Source organism: Aquarana catesbeiana, linkage group LG11 (genome assembly GCF_042186555.1).
Source record: "Aquarana catesbeiana isolate 2022-GZ linkage group LG11, ASM4218655v1, whole genome shotgun sequence".
Lineage (NCBI taxonomy): Eukaryota > Metazoa > Chordata > Amphibia > Anura > Ranidae > Aquarana > Aquarana catesbeiana.
The window spans coordinates 226,314,103-226,334,848 of NC_133334.1; the positions used below are offsets into that span (position 1 = coordinate 226,314,103).

The 20,746-nt window shown below is 45.9% G+C and overlaps 1 protein-coding gene across 1 annotated transcript in view; it reads left to right on the forward strand.

Annotated features, from left to right (window-relative positions):
* Nucleotides 1-20,746, forward strand: part of LOC141112528 (inactive hydroxysteroid dehydrogenase-like protein 1) — a 465,623-nt gene that overhangs the window by 340,089 nt on the left and 104,788 nt on the right. The gene's annotated exons all lie outside the window — the stretch shown is intronic.

Sequence of the window (20,746 nt, forward strand, 5' to 3'; positions counted from 1 at the left end):
TCAACGGGACTCTAGACCCGGTTCTGGTGAAATTGAGGTAACAAAGGTGACGGCAACCAGCAACTCCACCGTGAGTTATTGCTACAGTTATATGTGTATTGTTCCTGTCTGACTGTGCAAACATGGTTTGGCAGCATGTGCTGACCTTCTACTCTTTGATCTCATTGCTTAATCATGTACACAGAAATGCAGCTTCCAGCAGAACAATGTATGTATGTAGATTTTTGGGGTGGTGGCGAGTGTTATATTTTGAATAAGTGCCCTTTTTAATATTATGTTGGAATGTTTTGTAAGACTAATGACTGTTAAGTATGTTTCTATAATCTTTCTATAATGGATGTCTATTGAAGTCACACCTGAAATTGGCAAAAGTAGTGCAGGAAATACTTTTTCAAATCGGTGCAGTGTCGCATTGATTGGAACAATGCCATTGCCACCAATAGGCTGTGACTTGTCATGCGATTTAATCTCTCAAATCGCTCCAATGTAAACCTAGGCTTCAGCACACTTACAAATAAGTGAAAAAGGTGGAATCTTTATATATAACAGCTGTGGAGAATTGCAGGTAATGAATTCAGCTGGTGGATAGGCAGTGTTCTATGTGTCAGCTCTGGTTCACATTGGTGCGATTTGACATTTCAAATTGGTGGCAATTGCACCTTTCTAATTGGTGCGGTTTGTATTGATATCAGTGCAGAAACCTGCAGAGATGTCTCTGATATTGCCCCCACAGTCGGGACTCAAATGCGGGAATGAAATTGTGTGCGTTCAGCTGAACGATTTTCTCCCGCTGTCAGTGTGAACCAGGGCTCAAACTGGGCCTTTTGTCTTTGTAATTCACCTGCTATCCCAGGGACACCATTTCTTATCGAACTCCCTTTTAAGTCATTGTAATCACCTGGAAGTTCCTGTGCTGGTCAGGATCTCCATCTAGATGGACATGGCGAGATCCCTCTTTAGCAAAGAGGAGGTGCTGCTGATTTGCCGGGTAAGTGTAGTATGCTGGACACAGGATATGGACACTGTAGAGCGGAGAACGGCCTCGGTGGGACATGACATGTCACAGTCTCAGACGGAAAGCGGAGAGGGAGGGAGGGAGGGGGGCTGCTGCCTGACACTGACACACATCAGAGAGCGCCCTGGGGGTTGCTGGTCTAGACACATGTGACACTTTCTGTGACTGGGGGACGATTTCTTACCTCCCAACTTTTTGAGATGGTTATAAGGGAAACCTATTAGCAAAAGTATGTAGGCATAGGACACACCTCCTAAAACACCTTCTTAAAGGAGAATTATTCAAATATATATATATATATATATATATATATATATATATATATATATATATATATATATATATATATATATATATATATATATTAGTTAAACCTTCAAGTGCTTTTTTTTTTTTTTTAACCAATAATATTCCTTTAGATTGGCTTTGGAAATTTACAAACAAAGCCATTTAGAAATTTGATAAAGGGAAACCCTTTTTAAGCCCAGGTTCACACCTATGCGAATTAGATGCGGCTTGCACCGCATCTAATTCGCAGGACATTTTAAAATACATTCATATGAATGCATCTGGTTCACATATGTGCGTTGCATTCGCACTGCGCATTGCACAAAAAACGTGTGCGTTTTTTGGGCATTGCGGTGCGAACTGCAAGCCTATTATCTCCTATGGGAACGCATCTGATTCGCAGATGCATTGCGTTCTGAACAAGGATTTTCTCTTTCTCCTCACTACACCTCCCCCTCTCCCCCCCCCCCTCCCTCCCCCTCTCCCTGCTCTCTAATCCTGAGCAAAAACGCAATGAATTCTTTGAACAGGAGATTTTTATCTCCCCAGTGAAACCTGAGCTTCAATTCGCACCGCACAAGTGTGAAACAGGGCTGAAAGATAAAAAGTGCAAATGAGAAGGAAAGAGGGACTTTGTTCCAAATCAGGGACAGTTGGGACCTATGTGATTTCACTAAACATCTGTGCAGGAAAGTGCACTGATGTCTCTGAAATCGCTCACAAAGTCGGGCTGTGGCCCCTCTCACACTTGTGTGACTTTGGACATCAGAGTCGCATGACAAGTCATACCCCAAGATTTTCAATGTGTACCATTCATATCTGTGCGACTTCAAGTCACACCGACTTCAAAGTAGTCCCTGTACTACTTTGGTCTGACTTTGATGCGAGTTGAGGTCCATAGACCTCAAGTTTATACAGGCATTCCCTGGAATCTCAGCAAAATTGACGACGCAAAATTGCAGGAAAATTGTACGCCTTTCACTGGGACTCCTGCATTCATAGACTTCAAGATTACACAGGCATTGCTTAAAGTCGCATCAAAATCTTGCAACTTTCAGGTCGCACAAGTGTGAAAGGGGCCTAAGTCACTGTGCTGAGTACTATTATACCTAGAATATAAAGTAGTCCCACCATCAAACAATAGTAAATGTATGTTCTCAATATAATTGTGCTCAAATGGGTAAAAATCACACAGATGGTATCACCTACTGAAAGCTTGCATTAGACTCAGCAGCATATGCTGAAAAGAGGCAAACGCCTGTTAGCCAATGCCACATCAGCATGAGCATGGTTGTTACCAGGGCTGGACTAGGACAAAAATGTGGCCCTGGACTTCATCCAGACCGGCCTAGGGCACAACACAACAGGGCACAGCACATCAGGCCACATCAGGGTATAGAGCCCAGCACATCAGGGCACAAGGCACATCAGGGCACAACACATCAGGGCACAGCAGTGACGTAACTAGAACCTTCAGGGCCCCAATGCAAGAAACCATGGAGGGCCCCCCTGACCCCCAGACAGGGCTCTTTTCTCCGAGCCTGATTGCGGAACACCAAGGCCCGGTCACAAGTGGGTGGCTGCATATAAAGGAACCGATTTCTCCATTTCCACCCCGCTTCTCCTCCTCTCACTCCCACATCATTGAGCGGCTGCAGGAGGAAAATGGAGAGATTGGTTCCTCTATGTCGGTGTTTCTCAATCTTTTTCCAGTCAGGGCACCCTTGAAGTATACCCCTAGGTGAATGAGGCTGCACTGAAACCACTCTGCAACTGTGTGCAATGCATACAGTTGCAGTATAGTGATGATGCATTTAAGGGGTTAAAACAGGTGGTCAGTAGGCAACATATTGCCTCTTTACCGGCTGTCAAATGCCTCTGGAAAGCGATCTGAGCATGGATCGCTTTTCGGAAGAACAGCATTTTTTTTTGCTGGTACTATGAACAAGCAAAAAGAAATAAAAAAATTGGTTACTGATTGTACACATATAGGGGGTCAGGATTAAAAGCGTATACCTAAAATGTGCATACATACATGCAAACACACACATATATAAAAACACACACATATATATATAAATGCACATATGTACGCACATACAAAACAGTGGTGGCTGGTGCTCAAAATTTTTAGGGGGCGCAAGCAAACTGTGCCCATCAAACGCCGCCACTGTGCCCATCAAACGCCACCACTGTGCCCATCAAATGTCGCCACTGTGCCATCAAATGTAGAATAAAACATTAGTAAATGTATCTTCTCTGTAGGTATGTGCTCCCCTCTGTAGCATAGCAGTATGCCCTGCTGCCCTCAAAGGTTCAAGCCATGAGTTCAAATCCCACTAAAAGCATCACCTCCTGAAAGCGTGCATTGTACTCAGCAGCATAATTAGCCAACGCACATCAGTTTGGTTTATTCCATATTTTAACTCTTCAAATGCATGCAATGGTATGTACTTATTCAATTATATTATGGTGTGGAATTCCAAAAATCAAGGAAAAAAACATTGTAGGGTCCCCCCCAGTACATACCAGACCCCGAAGGGTCTGGTATGGACTTTAAGGGGAACCCCACACCAGAATGTAAAATAAAATTGACATGGTTCTCCCCCAAAATCCATACAAGACCCTTATTTGTGCATACAGCCTGGAGGTCAGGATGGAGGGGATGAGCGAGCACCCTTCCCTTCTGAACCGTACCAGGCCACATGCCCCAAAGCACCTTGTCCCCATGTTGATGGGGACAAGGGCCTCTTCCCGATAACCCTGGTCGGTGGTTGTCGGTCTGCAGGCAGGGGGTTTATCAGAATCTGGGAGCACCCTTAAACAAGGGGACCCCCAGATCCTGCCCCCCTATGTGAATAGGTATGGAACATCGTACCCCTACCCGTTCACCAAAAAAGTGTAATGTAAAAAAATCAATAGCCGGTTTTTGACAAGTCCTTTATTGTAAAATAGCTCCTTCCCTGAGCCGTCTTCTCCAGACGCTGTCTTTCCCTCCTTCATCTTCTCCTCAAGCTGTATTCTCCCAGAGCCATCTCTCCTGCTGCCGCCGTCTTCTCCATCTGCTGTGTTTTTCCGCACCGGCAGTTACCCGCTAATAAAAAAAAAGCCACTCTTCTTCTGTGGCGGTCTTCCTCCACTGTGTGGCATCTCTTACATAGCCATGGAGCTGACCCTCTGGGTGACGTTATCGGATGGCCACAGAAGACCACCACAGAAGAAGAGAGGCTTTTTTTTTTATTAGCGGGTAACCAGCTGCGCGGAAGAACACAGCAGCGGGAGAAGACTGCAGCGGCAGGAGAGACAGCTCGGGGAGAAGAAACATCAAACACTAGTAAATGTATTTTCTATGTATGATCATGCTATGCCCAATAGGCTAGTGGTCAGCACTTCTACCTTGAAAAACTCAGGCTTTGAAGGACTCATGGGTTCAAATCCCACAAAGAGATACTAAAAGATCAAATTGGTGAAAAAAGGCAAATGACTACTAGCCAAAGCAGCATATGCTGAAAATAGGTGAATGCCAATGCACTGTAATTTAGCTGATTCTATTATATTAACTATTCAAATGCATGCAATGGTATGTAAGTATTCAATAATATTATGGTGTGAAATTCCAAACACCACACACTAGCTAACCGGCAGTTTACATTTCGTTGTTTGTTTATTTTAATTCAATTGTGCACTGAAAAGATAAACACAGCTAGTGGATGGTAGGTTGGCTGGTATTTGAACTCGTACCGTGAGTGCTGTGGAGATATACTGAGCAGACCACTAAGCCATGGTGCTAAGTACAAGACCTGCAAAATAGTGTAGTATTATGAACATAAATAATTACCGCTTTATAGTCACCTAAATTAAAAAATAAAAGACATGAAAAAAACAACATACAACAAATGGGTAACCTAAATGTTTAATACATGTAACTTTACAGAATAGCAGACATTACTATGTAATAATCATTCATAACTGCATTCGTTAGCAAAAGAAGGAAAAAAAACTAGGAATACGAATTGCAATATACATCAATAGATGCACACGAGGTAGAGCACATCTCACATAAAAATGTTTCTTTCACATACATGGATCATAGTTACAGTGCAGTGCTATATAATAACTTAGTAGAAATTGGCACTTGCATATACGCGCTGATTTCAAATTTACTAACGTTTGTTCGCCGCTAATAGCGCTCTTTTTCATTCGCACATTCGCCTGTTGAAATTTTAATTGGCTAAAATGGGCACTATTATTTGTAATAGTGCCCAGCACTTCCTGGCGCTATAGTAAATGACCCCCATAGTGGGGCTCCAAGGCACCCCGATATTTTTTGCAGTCCTAACTCTTGTTAATTTAAAAGAGCGTCCACAGTGGAAGCACATGTATTCTAATGGATAGATAGAGGGCAGGTGATCCTGGAGGTAGCCCAGCCCTCAATTGCACAGAGGCACACTGGACACCCAGCGCATATCACAATGGCAGCAAAGGTGTCCAGTGAGTCCCCTCACCAATATTACATTAGTAACAAACTGGCCTTTGGTGCCATTGTGCTATGTGTTGGGTGTCCAGTGTGCCCTGTGCCTTTAAGGAGGACTGGGCTACCTCCAGGCTCACCTGCCCTCTATCCATTAGAATGCATGTGCTTCCACTGTGGAGGCTCTCATAAATTTACAAGCGTTAGGACTGCAGAAATATGGAATGCCTTGGAGCAGTTTACGCATGTATTTTCAAATGTGTGCTAACTAAACCCTTGTTTTTAACGCAAACTGTTAGACAGGATAATTTGGTTGGTAGCAGATTGGTTGGCGAGTTGAGCTGGGAATTCTCTTTGGTTTTGTTTTGTATGCAGAACCTTGACCCTGTCAGGAGACTTGCATTCCAAGGGGTTAAGGATTGAGGCCCTGCATCTTCTGAGTTTTGGCCATTTCTGTACCTGCTGTGTACTGCTTTTTGTGCATTGATTTCATGGTTCGCTTTTTTGTTCACAGTGACTTTGACTAGCACTGCTCCACAGGGCTTCAAAGAAAATAAATGAACGCATTACAAAGAAATTCCAGAACACTAGAGGGTTAGCTAAGGGCACAGCACTGATTAACTGGAAGCTTACTTTTTCTGATTGAAACCTTAAAGCCCATCTCCAGGGATGACAAAGCGGGCGGCCCCCTCATGAAGCCAGCTCTGTGCAGGAGAGAGGAGCTGACAGGTGGCCGAATCACCCACACCTCCCTACCCCCGAACACCGGGAAAAGCGGGAAGCCCCCTCATGAAGCCAGCTCTGTGCAGGAGAGAGGAGCTGACAGGCGGCCAAATCACCCACACCACCCTCCTCCCGAACACCGGGAGAAGCGGGCAGCTCCCTCATGAAGCCAGCTCTGTGCAGGAGAGAGGAGCTGTCAGGCGGCCGAATCACCCACACCACCCTCCCGGTACACCGGGCCGCCCCCACGTGGAGTCAGATCTGCTTATTAAAGGAGCTGGCAGGCAGCGGAAACACCCCTCCTCCCGCGGTAACACCGGGCGGCCCCCACGTGGAGCCATAACTGCCCAGGAAAAGGAGCTGGCAGGCGGCCGATACACCCCCCCCACCCAGCAGGAACAGCAGGGGGAGCGAGCGGGCGGCCCCCTAGTGGGCCAAAATGATGAGTAATCAGCTCTCGATCAGTCAGTATGATGGATGGAATAAAGGTGGCCAGGTGGATGGGTGGGCGGGCAGACTTCCCGGTGGTGCCCAGCATGAGCACCGAGAGAGGTTCAGCAAGAACCCGGAAGTGATCTGTGCCGGCATAAAACACTGACGACACCTGGCCTGACAGAGGAAGAGGCTTAAATAGCCCTCTCAGACTCCTTCCACAAATACAGGCTAGCCTCTGGCCAGCCTTTACACTTATGCGTAATAAAATGGAATGGCACATGGAAAAAGTTTTGAACACATGAAGAAAGGGAGGTGCAAAAAGACATGGGAAACAAAGACACCAGCTGAAATCTATCAGTAATTAGAAAGCAATTCTGCACCTTGTCAGTGCAAATTAATATCAGCTGGTTCAGTCTGAACTGATGGCCTATAAAAAGGTGTCACACAAGAAATATCTCATGATGGGTAAAAGCAAAGAGCTCTCTCAAGACCTTTGCAACCTTATTGTTGCAAAACATACTGATGGCAATGATTACGAAGTGTTCCAGTGAACACTGTTGGGGCCATAATCTGGAAGTGGAAAGAACATAATTTCACCATAAACCGGCCACGACCAGGTGCTCCTTGCAAGATTTCTGAAGAGTTGACCATGAGCCAAGGACCACTTGTGGAGAGCTTCAGAAAGACCTGGAATTAGCAGTTACAATTGTTTCAAAGAAAACAATAAGTAATGCACTCAACCGCCATAGCCTGTATGCACGCTTACGACACAAGACTCCATTGCTGAAGAAAAAGCATGTTGAACCTCATTTACCACTTCAGCCCCGGAAAGTTTTAACCCACTTCATAACCAGGCCATTTTTTGAGATACGGCACTGCATTGCTTTAACTGACGATTGCACGGTTGTGCAATGCTGTACCCAAATAAAATTTTATGTCCTTTTTTTCCCACAAATAGAGCTTTCTTTTGGTGGTATTTGATCACCTCTGCGGTTTTTAGTTTTTGCGCTGTAAACAAAAAAAGACTGACAATTTTGAGAAAAATATATATATTTTTTTTACTTTATGCTATAAAGCATATCCAATAAAAAATGTAAAAAATCAAATGTATTCATCAATTTAGGCCAATATGTATTCTGCTACATATTTTTGCTAAAAAAAATCCCAATAAGCGTCTACAAACTATGGAATATATTTAAGGAATTTTTATTTCTTTTATTTTTTTTTTACTAGTAATGGCGACAATCAGATTTTTATTGCGGCAGACAAATCTGACACTAATTGACACTTTTTGGGGACCAATGACACCAATACAGCGATCAGTGCTAAAAAAAGGGCATTATCATTGTACAAATGACGCTGGCAGAGAAGGGGTTAAAATCGGGGCAATCAAAGGGTTAAGTGTGTCCCTAAGGGGTGCTTTCTAACTGTGGGGGATGTGCTTTGGTTAAAGGAAAACAGAGATCCGTGTTTCTGCTTAGCAGAAACACAAGATCTCCATTTTCCCCACTGGCAGAACGGCGGTCTGTCTTGTTTACATAGGCAGACCGCCTATCTGCCACTCCCAAGAACGATCGGTGGGTCCCGGTGGACATCACGTCCACTGATTGGCTCCCGCTTTGTCCAATCACAGCAAGAGCGGGTCACCAGCGTGCGTGGCCCAGACCCCGTGCATGAAGTCATGTACAGGTACTTGATTTTGTGTAGGCAGGCTGCCTTGCCGCCGTATATCTGCGTGGGGAGGTCCCCAAGTGGTTAAAGTTTGCTGCACAACATTTAGACAAGCCTGTGAAATACTGGAAGAATAAAGAGAGTCCCGGAGCAAAAGACAGAAGAGAAATGGGCGCAGGGATGGCATGACAGTGCTGGACAGCACAGTTGCCGTTTTTAGAGCAGTGTTTCTCCTTTTAGAAAAGGGGAAGGGTCTGGGAGAAGGCGGTGCCTAGAGCCAAAGAGAGGAAAGATGAGGGGGAAGTGACGTCAGTCAAAGAGCGGAGGAGGAAGCGATTAGACGCCTCACCCTCACCGCTCCTGGTCCCAGCAGTTCAGAGGCAGCATGGAGGCGATGGTGGGCTGTGACAAGACAGTTCAGAGCGGCGGTTGCTGCACTAAGTGCGGCCTGGCTGAGACCCCTGATGACAGATGTGGCAAGGGAAGGCAGTGAGGTGACAGACGGTGGGGTACGGCAGCACCACGTGCGCGGCGGTCACGGCTGCTGGTCAGGTACAGCTCGGCTGCAGGCTCTGCCGGCTCATAGGCTGAGACAACAAGAAGCTGAGGGGAGTGAACCCCCGACCCCCAGAGCACAGTGGAGACAGAGGACCAGATGGACCAGATGCGGAGAGTAGAGAGAGGCCTGGCAGACGAGCGGGGGCGCGTGGGGGGGAGCCCGGTACAGAGCACAGCTCTTCTCCCATGGCTTGTCATGGACGCACAGAGCAGGTGGCCGGGGCTGTGGGGGAAGATGGGGGCAGTCAGCCGGCCCAGCGTGGGTACACCGAACTTCAAGATGGGGGCCAGACCGCACGCATGGCCACACCCCCATGCAGCCTGGTAGAGGGTCCACAAGGAACACAGGGTGGTGGGGGAGCGCCGGCGGAGGTCGGGCGACGTGTACCCAGCCCAGCAGTAGGCGCAGGAGCCCGTCATGAGGGACAACGAGCGGGGTCTGGCGGGACGGGTCGGAGAGTTGAGCGAGAACAGCACCGCAGATCCACGGCAAATGGAGCGGGTATATCGGGGATGCAGCCGGCTGTCGGTCGGATGGAATTGGACAGCGACAGGTCCAATTTCACAGTCCGGGTCGGAGGGTGGCGATGAACAAGGACATCCAGCAACGGTGGTTTCCGCAGTGACGGCTGGCGGGCGCTGGCTTGGGCAGCCTGGTGAGTAAAACTTTTATTTCTACTTTAATACATAGTCTATTGGGGCAGGGTGGTAGACATGGGCCATCAGGTTAAGGGGTAATGGCAGTAGCTGGGGGGACAGTGTCCCCTGGTTTATCGCATGAGGGCCCCCGGATAGCCGGGGTAAGACAGGGGATGAAAAAGAGGACTCGGCCGGACTCCGCGAAAAGGGAAGTATACAATTGTTTGGAGGGCCCCCTAGGGGCCCCATGTGCTGATAGAAATAATAGAAAATGGGGAAAGGTGGATGAGTAGAGATATTTACTTTATCGCCTTCAGGGAAGTTCAACCTGGCCATGTTGAAACTAAAAGGAAGCAAGCAGGACTAGGAACAACAGAGATATCGGTTGATTCCTCGTATCGTTGCCACTTGGCTACAGGCGTTTACAATATGGGAGAGCGTGATGGGGGTAAAAGACCCCTGGAACACGGTGTGGCTCTGTTCGTTTATTGGTGAGCCGTTAGTGATGCACACAGGCCTTATGGCAGTGTGGCTTGGCTCAGGTAGGACGAATAGTTTGGCAATGGATGGCCGTCCGACCGACCGTCCCTACGCTAGCCCATGATGATATCAGCCGGTGGATGAAACTGATTACAGCGTTGGGGGCTCCGTATAAGTTTTTCAGGCAAGTGTAAAGTTGGGACAAACTGTCGAGTCAAAACACATGTGTTCAGGCAGAGCGGTATCCCATTCACTGTCCATGGGTTTTGTTTTCAATCTCTCTTTATTAAGTTTTCCATTTCATTTAAAACAATCATAAATATCTTTACATCCCATTTAAACCAAGCGTTTTACAGCATGTTCTTCTTATTTCTATTACATAAAAGATTTTACTTTTTAACAGGCTGTAAGCGCCTACATCCTTCAGTCCTATCCTACTCTATCTATACCCCTACAAAACAACCTACCCTTACCCCCCCCTTGCCTTTCTTCCCATACGTGCCTCATTCATACAAAAAAAAAAAAATTCTTAAAAGGTCTTCATAACCTCATTCCTCCTTCCCTATATAAATTCTAGTACCTCTCGCGATGACTGAAACTCCTCCCATTTTTTCCAATTCTCGGGTAACTGATTTATTATATTCCCTTCCTCTCTGATACATTCCTCCATGTATTGTATTTCGTTCATCTCACATATCCAATCTGCTAAAGCTGGGCTCTTTGTTTTTTTCCAATTTTTTGCTATTATTGTTCTCGCTCCTGATGTCATATGGTGAATAATGTCTTTTTTAATTGATTTTATTGACTTTGGTATCAGAGACAGTAATGAAATTTCCATACTCGGGGTCAGTTCCACTCCTGATACCTTATAATAGATCTCGTATACCTTATTCCAGAATCCTTTCACCAGATGACATCCATATATGTTCCATTGTTCCCTTTTCTATTTTGCATCTCCAGCATAAATCTGTATTTCCTTTGTTGATTGAATTTAAGGTATCTGGGCACCTATACCACCTCATCACGATTTTATAGTTTCTCTCTTGATATTTATTTGCAATGGTCCATCTGTGTATAGTTTCGAAAACCCTTTCCCATTCTTCCTCCAATCCATGGGTTTTTAAGAGAGGAAAGGTACGTGTAGGAGGGTCTGGGGAGTGAGAGGGACTACGCCTGTGCGTTTGAAAAGGATGCCTTCTGTACTCAGTAGATACCCTTACTGAGCAGCGGCTCAAATGTCAAGGGCTGGTTTTTTATAATAACTGGTTCATTGATGACGGTCCCACCAGAGGCTGAGAATTTTCGGGCGGCCCTGCTTCATCCGGCAGTGGTTTTAGAAACCAGGGAAGGAGTTTTACTTTCAGGTTAAGGGCCAGCCCCCCTCCCTTTTTCGTAGGCCGCTTCTGGCAGGTGTGGTCTCTCCACTGGAAGTGGTTCCCTAGAAAGAGCCCAACAAGTTCGGTTTATGCATCACCTGGCATTTCCGAAAGGTGGGTCGTTCAGTGCATCACGTTTCTCCTAAAGAAGGGGGGAGGAATAATGTACGATTTTATTTTCAATGCAGCTGTTGCATGGGAGTGGCGGTATGGGTAAGGGTCATTCGCGGCCGAATCGGACATTGAATTGGCCTTCTGGATATTGCTGGGCATTCTGCCAGCTTTTAGCCGATGGCTGCACATAAGGGGGCATAATAATGCTGATGGGTTGCCTCAGCAATTGGGCCTTCTTTTAAGCGTTCAGCTCTTTCTTAAGGGCAGTTCGGGATGTTTCGGGTATTTACTCGGTCATACCTTACCTGGATGGGTTTGGATGTGCTGGCCCGGCGAGTTACAATATTTGCGTCATCCTGTTGGGACGCTACAACGTCTGGCGGAACATTTCGGTAGTTCCTTCAGCTCCAGGGAAGAAAGAGGGTCCCACGCAAACATTACATTCCTGGGAATTGAAACGGATTCTCTTGGGGTGGAATTCGTGCTGACTAGGGACATAGATTGAGAGGGAAAAAGACGAGGTGAAGGGACTTTTAGGGTACGCAAGGTACAACTACGTCAAATTCATGATGGGCTGGGGAAATTGAATGTTGATTGCCGCAAAATCCCCATGGCTATGGTTCAATTTGCCTTCGGCTGGCGGTAGCAACTGCGGGATTACAGGCTCTCACTCACTTGGTGGGCCTTAATAAGGGGTGCAGGGTGTACTTGCGGGTGTTGCAGTATTTCCTAGAATAGTTCAGCGGGCGTGCTTTGGGATGTCGTGTCCCATCTGCGATGGTTACTTGGAACTGTTCACGTATTGTACAAGCTCCACGGGGTGGGTGCCTTGTTTCAGGGGACTATTGAGGGATTCTTGGTGGCCCCCAGCTTGTTTATGGGCCGGGTGGCTGCAGAACCTGTTTTTCTTGTGAAATTGTCCCAATTGTAGTAGTTTTAAAAAAATATGGGGTGGAATCCTTCCGCAACAAAAGGGTCTGTCGCGAATGGGGACTATCTGGAGGTGGTACAGGTGGTTAGTCGACTGACAGCGGCACCTCCTGGTGGTCAGGGTGTTGCGCCATTGGGTACTGCACTGCTTACAGGGGATGCATTCATCTACGCTGTACAATTATCAGGTATTGTTAACACTTTGGCTGGCGCTTTGTCGCATTTTCAGCGGGACGGGGTCCGGAAGTTTGGCATCAGAAGCGGGTTTTACTTGGGACTGCAGCAAAGAGGTTCAAACAACTTGTCAGTAAGGCCACATGGTATGCCTACTACAAAAGGCATGGCAGGAATGGTTTGTTTGCTTCACGAGAATGTATGGCCCCGTAGGGCTATGCTGTAGTCAATGCGGTTCTCTTTATTGATATGGTATCAGAATGGGGTATCTCGGCAGCTGCCATTTAACACAAGTTGGCTGGTTTGGCTTTTCTTTTAAGTGACAAAGGCAACGGTACCATAACACAGAGTTTTGGGAAAACAGACAGTGTAAGGGTACAGTATGGGCACAATGTAGAGGGTTGGTAGGTGCCTGGCCTCCTTGGTAGATGTTCCAGGCTTTGTATTCTAGTTTTTGGCAAGGTTTACAGCCCTCTTCATGCATGGGCTTTATTTCAGGGCAGCATTTGCACTAGCTTTATTTGGTCGGGACATGCGGCCTGGGGGGTCGCGGTTTCCTTTCCAGTAATGAGGACAGGTTCGTCCTTATCAAAGTTTCAGGGTGTAGCGGGGTCAGACGATGGGGTTAGCAGCTGGTTATGTTCCGAAAAGTTTTTCTCTGCTCATTCCTTTCGGATGGGAGCAGCCACAGAGGCGTCCAGGGCAGGTCTGAGACAGGACTCAGTTTAGCGCATTGTAGGTGGGATAGATGTAAGTGGTGCATTCTCTCACAGCGTATGCGGTAATATGTTTCACAGGGCTTTGGGCTGTGGTAATAATGTATTGGTGATTGATATTTAAGGGGTTTGTGTTGTCATTTAATTTTGTTCACAGATTGTGAGGTGGGCCTAGTTGGTATACTTGGTCATTCTTAAGTTTATTGGGGGGTCAGAAGAGTGGTGGTTCGGCCGAACGGTAGGCAGGCATGTATCCCCAAGCTGGAGGCTCAGGCCAGGGGCATCGGGGTCCCAGGCATGTGGTGGAATAGGGTGTTGGAGGAAGTAGGCAGGATTCTCCCGTTTGCACAGGGCTCCGGAGAATTTTGATGTTACTTGTGGGGAAAAACTGTATGGTAGCCATATCTACGAGGGACATTACTCGTGACGTAAACTTGTGAATTTATGTTTATGTGCGACTTACCCAGGTATGGTTCTAGTACGGTCTGATATGGTGGGCAGGACGTCACGTCAGTGGGCACGGTCAGTTAAGAAGGTGGACAAGGCCCGTATAAGGAGTTGAGTAGGTTTCATCTAAAAAGAGGGTTGGCCATACGCCATAGAGATCTGGAGGTGGATACATGGAGGTATCTGCGAAGTGATGTGGTACATCTGAATGTGGTGGTACATCTCCACGAGGTGGGGACGGTTTTGTTGACAATGGACCTTCAGGTAGGCATGCAGCGAGAGCTGAGGGTGTTGGGGCGCACGCAAGGGTAAGGGGTTACCCCTTTCGTGCTGTGGCAGTGTTGGATCACTGGAGAAGGAGAAGATAGAGGTTACATGTATGGAACATGTGGTACCCATCCATGGGATGAGGGTTGTTTCTGGTACCCATCCATGAAAGGATGGGGGTTGTTGCTGGTACCCATCTATGAAAGGATGGGGGTTGTTTCTTGTACCCATCCATGAAAGGATGGGGGTTGTTTATGGTACCCATCCATGAAAGGATGGGGGTTGTTTCAGGTACCCATCCATGAAAGTATGGGGGTTGTTTCTGGTACCCATCCATGGGATGGGGATTGTTTCTGGTACTTTCAGGTTACGAGGGGTTAACCTGGGAGGGTTAAAAAGGGTAGGTCACTGCGAAGGTTGGGTACCGCCTCCGAGTCAGGGGTTTCCGACTGGAGGCCTAAAGTTTACAAAGAAGTTATTCGCAGTGATCAGTGGTATGTTGTTTCCCTTTATGACACTAAAAGTATATTTAAAGTTTAATGGTTATTTATGAATATGTTGTTTATTTAATTTTATAAGTTGTTAATAAAAAGGCCGTTAAGGCCATTTACTCCAAAACCTGGTCAAGTCATTTGTGAAGGATTTGGAGGGGGGGGGGAGTTTTGGGGATAAAAGGGTGATCAAGATACTGGGCTTAAGTCCTACAAATGTCAAGTCTGGTCAGATGAGACCAAAATTGAACTCTTTGGATGCCATAATACACACCATGCTTGGAGGTCAAATGGCACTGCACATCACCCCAAAAACACCATACCAACAGTGAGATTTGGAGGTGGGAACATCATGGTGTGGGGCTGTTTTTCAACATACGGTACTGGCAAACCTAATTTCTTTAACCACTTGCCGACTGCCTCACAACGATGTACGTCGGCAGAATGGCACGGGCAGGCAGAATCACGTACCTGTACGTGATCCCTCCCACGGGCGGGGGGTCAGATCGGACCCCCCCGGTGCCCAAGGCGGTCGGCTTGTGACTGGGAGCTATGAGAGGTGAGGGGGAGGCCATCCATTCGTGGCCCCCCCCTCGCGATTGCTCGCAGCCAATCAGATTATTTCCCTGCCTCTGTATAGTACGTTACAGTAAATTATGTCATCTCTCCTCGGCTCGGTATTTTCTATTCTGGCGCCGAGGAGAGAAGACTGCAATGTGAGTGCACAACACTACATATACAGTAGAACATGCCAGGCACACAATACACCCCCCTTTACACCCCCCTTTACCCCCCCGATCACCCCCCCGATCACCCCCCCGTCACACTGACACCACACTGATTACTGCATTGGTGTCAGTTTGTGACAGTTAGTGTGGTAGGGCAGTTAGTGTTAGCCCCCTTTAGGTCTAGGGTACCCCCCTAACCCCCCCTAATAAAGTTTTAACCCCTTGATCACCCCCCGTCGCCAGTGTCGCTAAGCGATCATTTTTCTGATCGCTGTATTAGTGTCGCTGGTGACGCTAGTTAGGGAGGTAAATATTTAGGTTCGCCGTCAGCGTTTTATAGTGTCAGGGACCCCCATATACTACCTAATAAATGTTTTAACCCCTTGATTGCCCCTAGTTAACCCTTTCACCACTGATCACCGTATAACCGTTACGGGTGACGCTGGTTAGTTTGTTTATTTTTTATAGTGTCAGGGCACCCGCCGTTTATTACCTAATAAAGGTTTAGCCCCCTGATCGCCTGGTGGTGATATGCGTCGCCCCAGACAGCGTCAGATTAGCGCCAGTACTGCTAACACCCACGCACGCACCATACACCTCCCTTAGTGGTATAGTATCTGAACGGATCAATATCTAAACCGATCAGATCTATACTAGCATCCCCAGCAGTTTAGGGTTCCCAAAAACGCAGTGTTAGCGGGATCAGCCCAGATACCTGCTAGCACCTGCGTTTTGCCCCTCCGCCCGGCCCAGCCCAGCCCACCCAAGTGCAGTATCGATCGATCACTGTCACTTACAAAACACTAAACACACATAACTGAAGCGTTCGCAGAGTCAGGCCTGATCCCTGCGATCGCTAACAGTTTATTTGGTAGCATTTTGGTGAACTGGCAAGCACCAGCCCCAGGCAGCGTCAGGTTAGCGCCACTACCGCTAACACCCACGCACGCACCGTACACCTCCCTTAGTGGTATAGTATCTGAACGGATCAATATCTGATCCAATCAGATCTATACTAGCTTCCCCAGCAATTTAGGGTTCCCAAAAACGCAGTGTTAGCGGGATCAGCCCAGATACCTGCTAGCACCTGCGTTTTGCCCCTCCGCCCGGCCCAGCCCAGTCCACCCAAGTGCAGTGTCGATCGAGTCCCATAAGTGCAGTTCAAGCTGGTGAGGTTACAAGCACAAGTAGTGTCCCGCTGCCACCAAGAAGAAGACAAACACAGGCCCATCGTGCCCATAATGCCCTTCCTGCTTCATTCACCAATCCTAATTGGGAACCCACCACTTCTGCAGAACCCACGTACTTCCCTCATTCACATCCCCAACCAAATGCAGTCGGCTGCATGAGAGGCATTTTCTTTATGTCCTCCCGAGTACCCCTACCCAAACAACCCCCCAAAAAAAGATGTTGTGTCTGCAGCAAGTGCGGATATAGGCGTGACACCCGCTATTATTTTCCCTCCTGTCCTGACAATCCTGGTCTTTGCATTGGTGAATGTTTTGAACGCTACCATACACCAGTTGAGTATTAGCGTAGGGTACAGCATTGCACAGACTAGGCACACTTTCACAGGGTCTCCCAAGATGCCATCGCATTTTGAGAGACCCGAACCTGGAACCGGTTACAGTTATAAAAGTTAGTTACAAAAAAAAGTGTAAAAAAAAAAAAAAAAAAAATATATATATATATATGTATATATATATATATATATATATATATATATATATATATATATATACATATATATAATTTAAAAAAATAGTTGTTGTTTTATTGTTCTCTCTCTCTATATTCTCTCTCTATTGTTCTGCTCTTGTTCACTGTATTCTATTCTGCAATGTTTTATTGTTAATATGTTTTATCATGTTTGCTTTTCAGGTATGCAATTTTTTATACTTTACCGTTTACTGTGTTTTATTGCTAACCATTTTTTTGTCTTCAGGTACGCCATTCACGACTTTGAGTGGTTATACCAGAATGATGCCTGCAGGTTTAGGTATCATCTTGGTATCATTCTTTTCAGCCAGCGGTCGGCTTTCATGTAAAAGCAATCCTAGTGGCTAATTAGCCTCTAGACTGCTTTTACAAGCAGTGGGAGGGAATGCCCCCCCCCCCACCGTCTTCCGTGTTTTTCTCTGGCTCTCCTGTCTCAACAGGGAACCTGAGAATGCAGCCGGTGATTCAGCCAGCTGACCATAGAGCTGATCAGAGACCAGAGTGGCTCCAAACATCTCCATGGCCTAAAAAACCGAAAGCTACGAGCATTTCTTGACTTAGATTTCGCCGGATGTAAACAGCGCCATTGGGAAATTGGGAAAGCATTTTATCACACCGATCTTAGTGTGGTCAGATGCTTTGAGGGCAGAGGAGAGATCTAAGGTCTAATAGACCCCAATTTTTTTCAAAAAAGAGTACCTGTCACTACCTATTGCTATCATAGGGGATATTTACATTCCCTGAGATAACAATAAAAATTATTTAAAAAAAAAAAATGAAAGGAACAGTTTAAAAATAAGATAAAAAAAAAAAAGCACCCCTGTCCCCCCCTGCTCTTGCAAACACAAGCATCAGTCTGGCATCAAATGTAAACAGCAATTGCACCATGCATGTGAGGTATCACCGCGAAGGTCAGATCGAGGGCAGTAATTTTAGCAGTAGACCTCCTCTGTAAATCTAAAGTGGTAACCTGTAAAGGCTTTTAAAGGCTTTTAAAAATGTATTTATTTTGTTGCCACTGCACGTTTGTGCGCAATTTTAAAGCATGTCATGTTTGGTATCCATGTACTCGGCCTAAGATCATCTTTTTTATTTCATCAAACATTTGGGCAATATAGTGTGTTTTAGTGCATTAAAATTTTAAAAAATGTGTTTTTCCCCAAAAAATGCGTTTGAAAAATCGCTGCACAAATACTGTGTGAAAAAAAAAAATGAAACACCCACCATTTTAATCTGTAGGGCACTTGCTTTAAAAAATATATAATGTTTGGGGGTTCAAAGTAATTTTCTTGCCAAAAAAAATAATATTTTCATGTAAACAAAAAGTGTCAGAAAGGGCTTTGTCTTCAAGTGGTTAGAAGAGTGGGTGATGTGTGACATAAGCTTCTAAATGTTGTGCATAAAATGCCAGGACAGTTCAAAACCCCCCAAATGACCCCATTTTGGAAAGTAGACACCCCAAACTATTTGCTAAGAGGCATGTCGAGTCCATGGAATATTTTATATTGTGACACAAGTTGCTATTTGCTGAGAGGTATAATGAGTATTTTGCAGACCTCACTTTTTGTCACAAAGTTTTGAAAACTGAAAAAAGAAAAAAGAAAAAAAAAGTTTTTTCTTGTCTTTCTTCATTTTCTTTTTTTTTTTTTTTTTTTAAATCAAAAAGGTGTTTATTGAACAAATTTCCATACATAGCTTCCATTGTACATACATTGTGCAACAACATACCATTATTTACTGTTACATTCCAATCATCCTGAAATATTTCAATGCTCTATTACTTTATGGTCACTAACCATCAATAAAACCTCATGGGCCCCCCCCGAGACATTGCAATAGTCTTGACATTACCAGCTCCCTAGGACTCAATCCAGGGGTGTCTAACCATGGTGCCCAGATCCTCTCGAATCTATTGGGGCTGCCTCTGTGTTGGTAAATGTGCTTTTCCATAATCAAAGTGTTGCCCATATGAGTAATCCATGATCTCACTGAAGGTGGAGAGGTCGATTTCCAGCCAAGCAGTATAAGCTTGCGTGCCTGGAACAGTGCCCTAGTAATTGCTATTCTAGTCATCTCTTCCGGGACCGTATCCTCTAGGACTCCTAGGATGCAGTGAATTGGGTCAAGGGGAATGGTGGTCTGGAACACTCGGTTGAGTGTCTCCATGACCTCACTCCAATACCTATGGAGCTTCGGACATCTCCACAGTAGGTGGATGAGGTCCCCCTGGTGCCGCTCACATCTGCCACATAAGGGATCAGTCCTCCTACCCATCTTGTATAGTTTAAGTGGGGTGTAATGCACTCTAAGTATTATATATAATTGGGATACCTTCTGGGCCACGTTGAGAGAGCACATATTAATAGACTGTAAGATTTCTTCCCATTGCTCTCCCGTAATTGGGCCTACATCTTGCTCCCATAGGGATGGTGCCCTGGTCGGGTGTGCCTTCAAGAGTTGCATCAGTAGCATTTGATAGCAATATGAAATGAAACCTTTAGTTTCTGTGCTGGACTGTATCAAATGAAAGATAGGGGTGTTGGACAATGTCCAGGAAGTAGCACTACCTTGTGTGTCCACCGCATGTTTGAGTTGGATATATGAATAATACATGTTATTTGGGAGGTTATATTTATTTTGTAGCTCTGAGAACGTCAGCAGCCTGCCATTGCTAAATATGTGTGATAAAAGGATAACACCAAATGAGCGCCATCTGGGGCCCTGTTGCAGCTTTGCTAGCTCTACGTATGAAAGATTCCCCCATATTGGGCTGTATTCTGTGAAGCCTGTTACCTCCTGCAGCTGTCTTCCCTTGTTCCAGATTTTCTGTATTAAAGTAAGAGTGGGCGTTAGTTTATTGGATTTGTGAAACAGTTGTGCCTCAAGGCCTAGCGGGATTGTTTCCGCTCCTGTCCCAATCAGCATTAACTGCGCCGATGAGCCAGGAGGGTCCCGGTTCATGGAGCCCACCAACTGCTGCAACTGAGCTGCTATGTAGTACAACCAAGGGTTGGGTACTGCCAGCCCTCCGCTGTCCTTAGGGTTTTGTAGCTGTTCCAGCTTAATTCTTGGTGTGCCTGAATTCCACAGCAATTTGCGGAAGAGAGTGTTAACCACCCTAAAAATCTTTAAGTGTATTACTATTGGGGAATTGTGTAAAAAGTAAAGTAATTGCGGCATTAAAATCATTTTTATTAAGTTTGCTTTGCCCGCTAGTGACATTTTGAGCCTGTTCCATGTATTGATTTTGTCTCTAAATCTGGATAGCAAGGGGTATATGTTTAGGGGGCAGTATTCTGTTATTTTAGGTGAAATTTGTATGCCTAGGTATTTAAATGATGACGTTACCGGAACCGAGCAGGAGTCCGGTAGATTCACCTCACCCCCCTCGTCTAGCAACATCAAAGCCGACTTAGACCAGTTAATTGTCAGGCCAGAGAAATAGCCGAACCCAGTGATGATTCTTGTCACCTCCGCTAAGGACGTTGTGGTATCCCCCAGGAA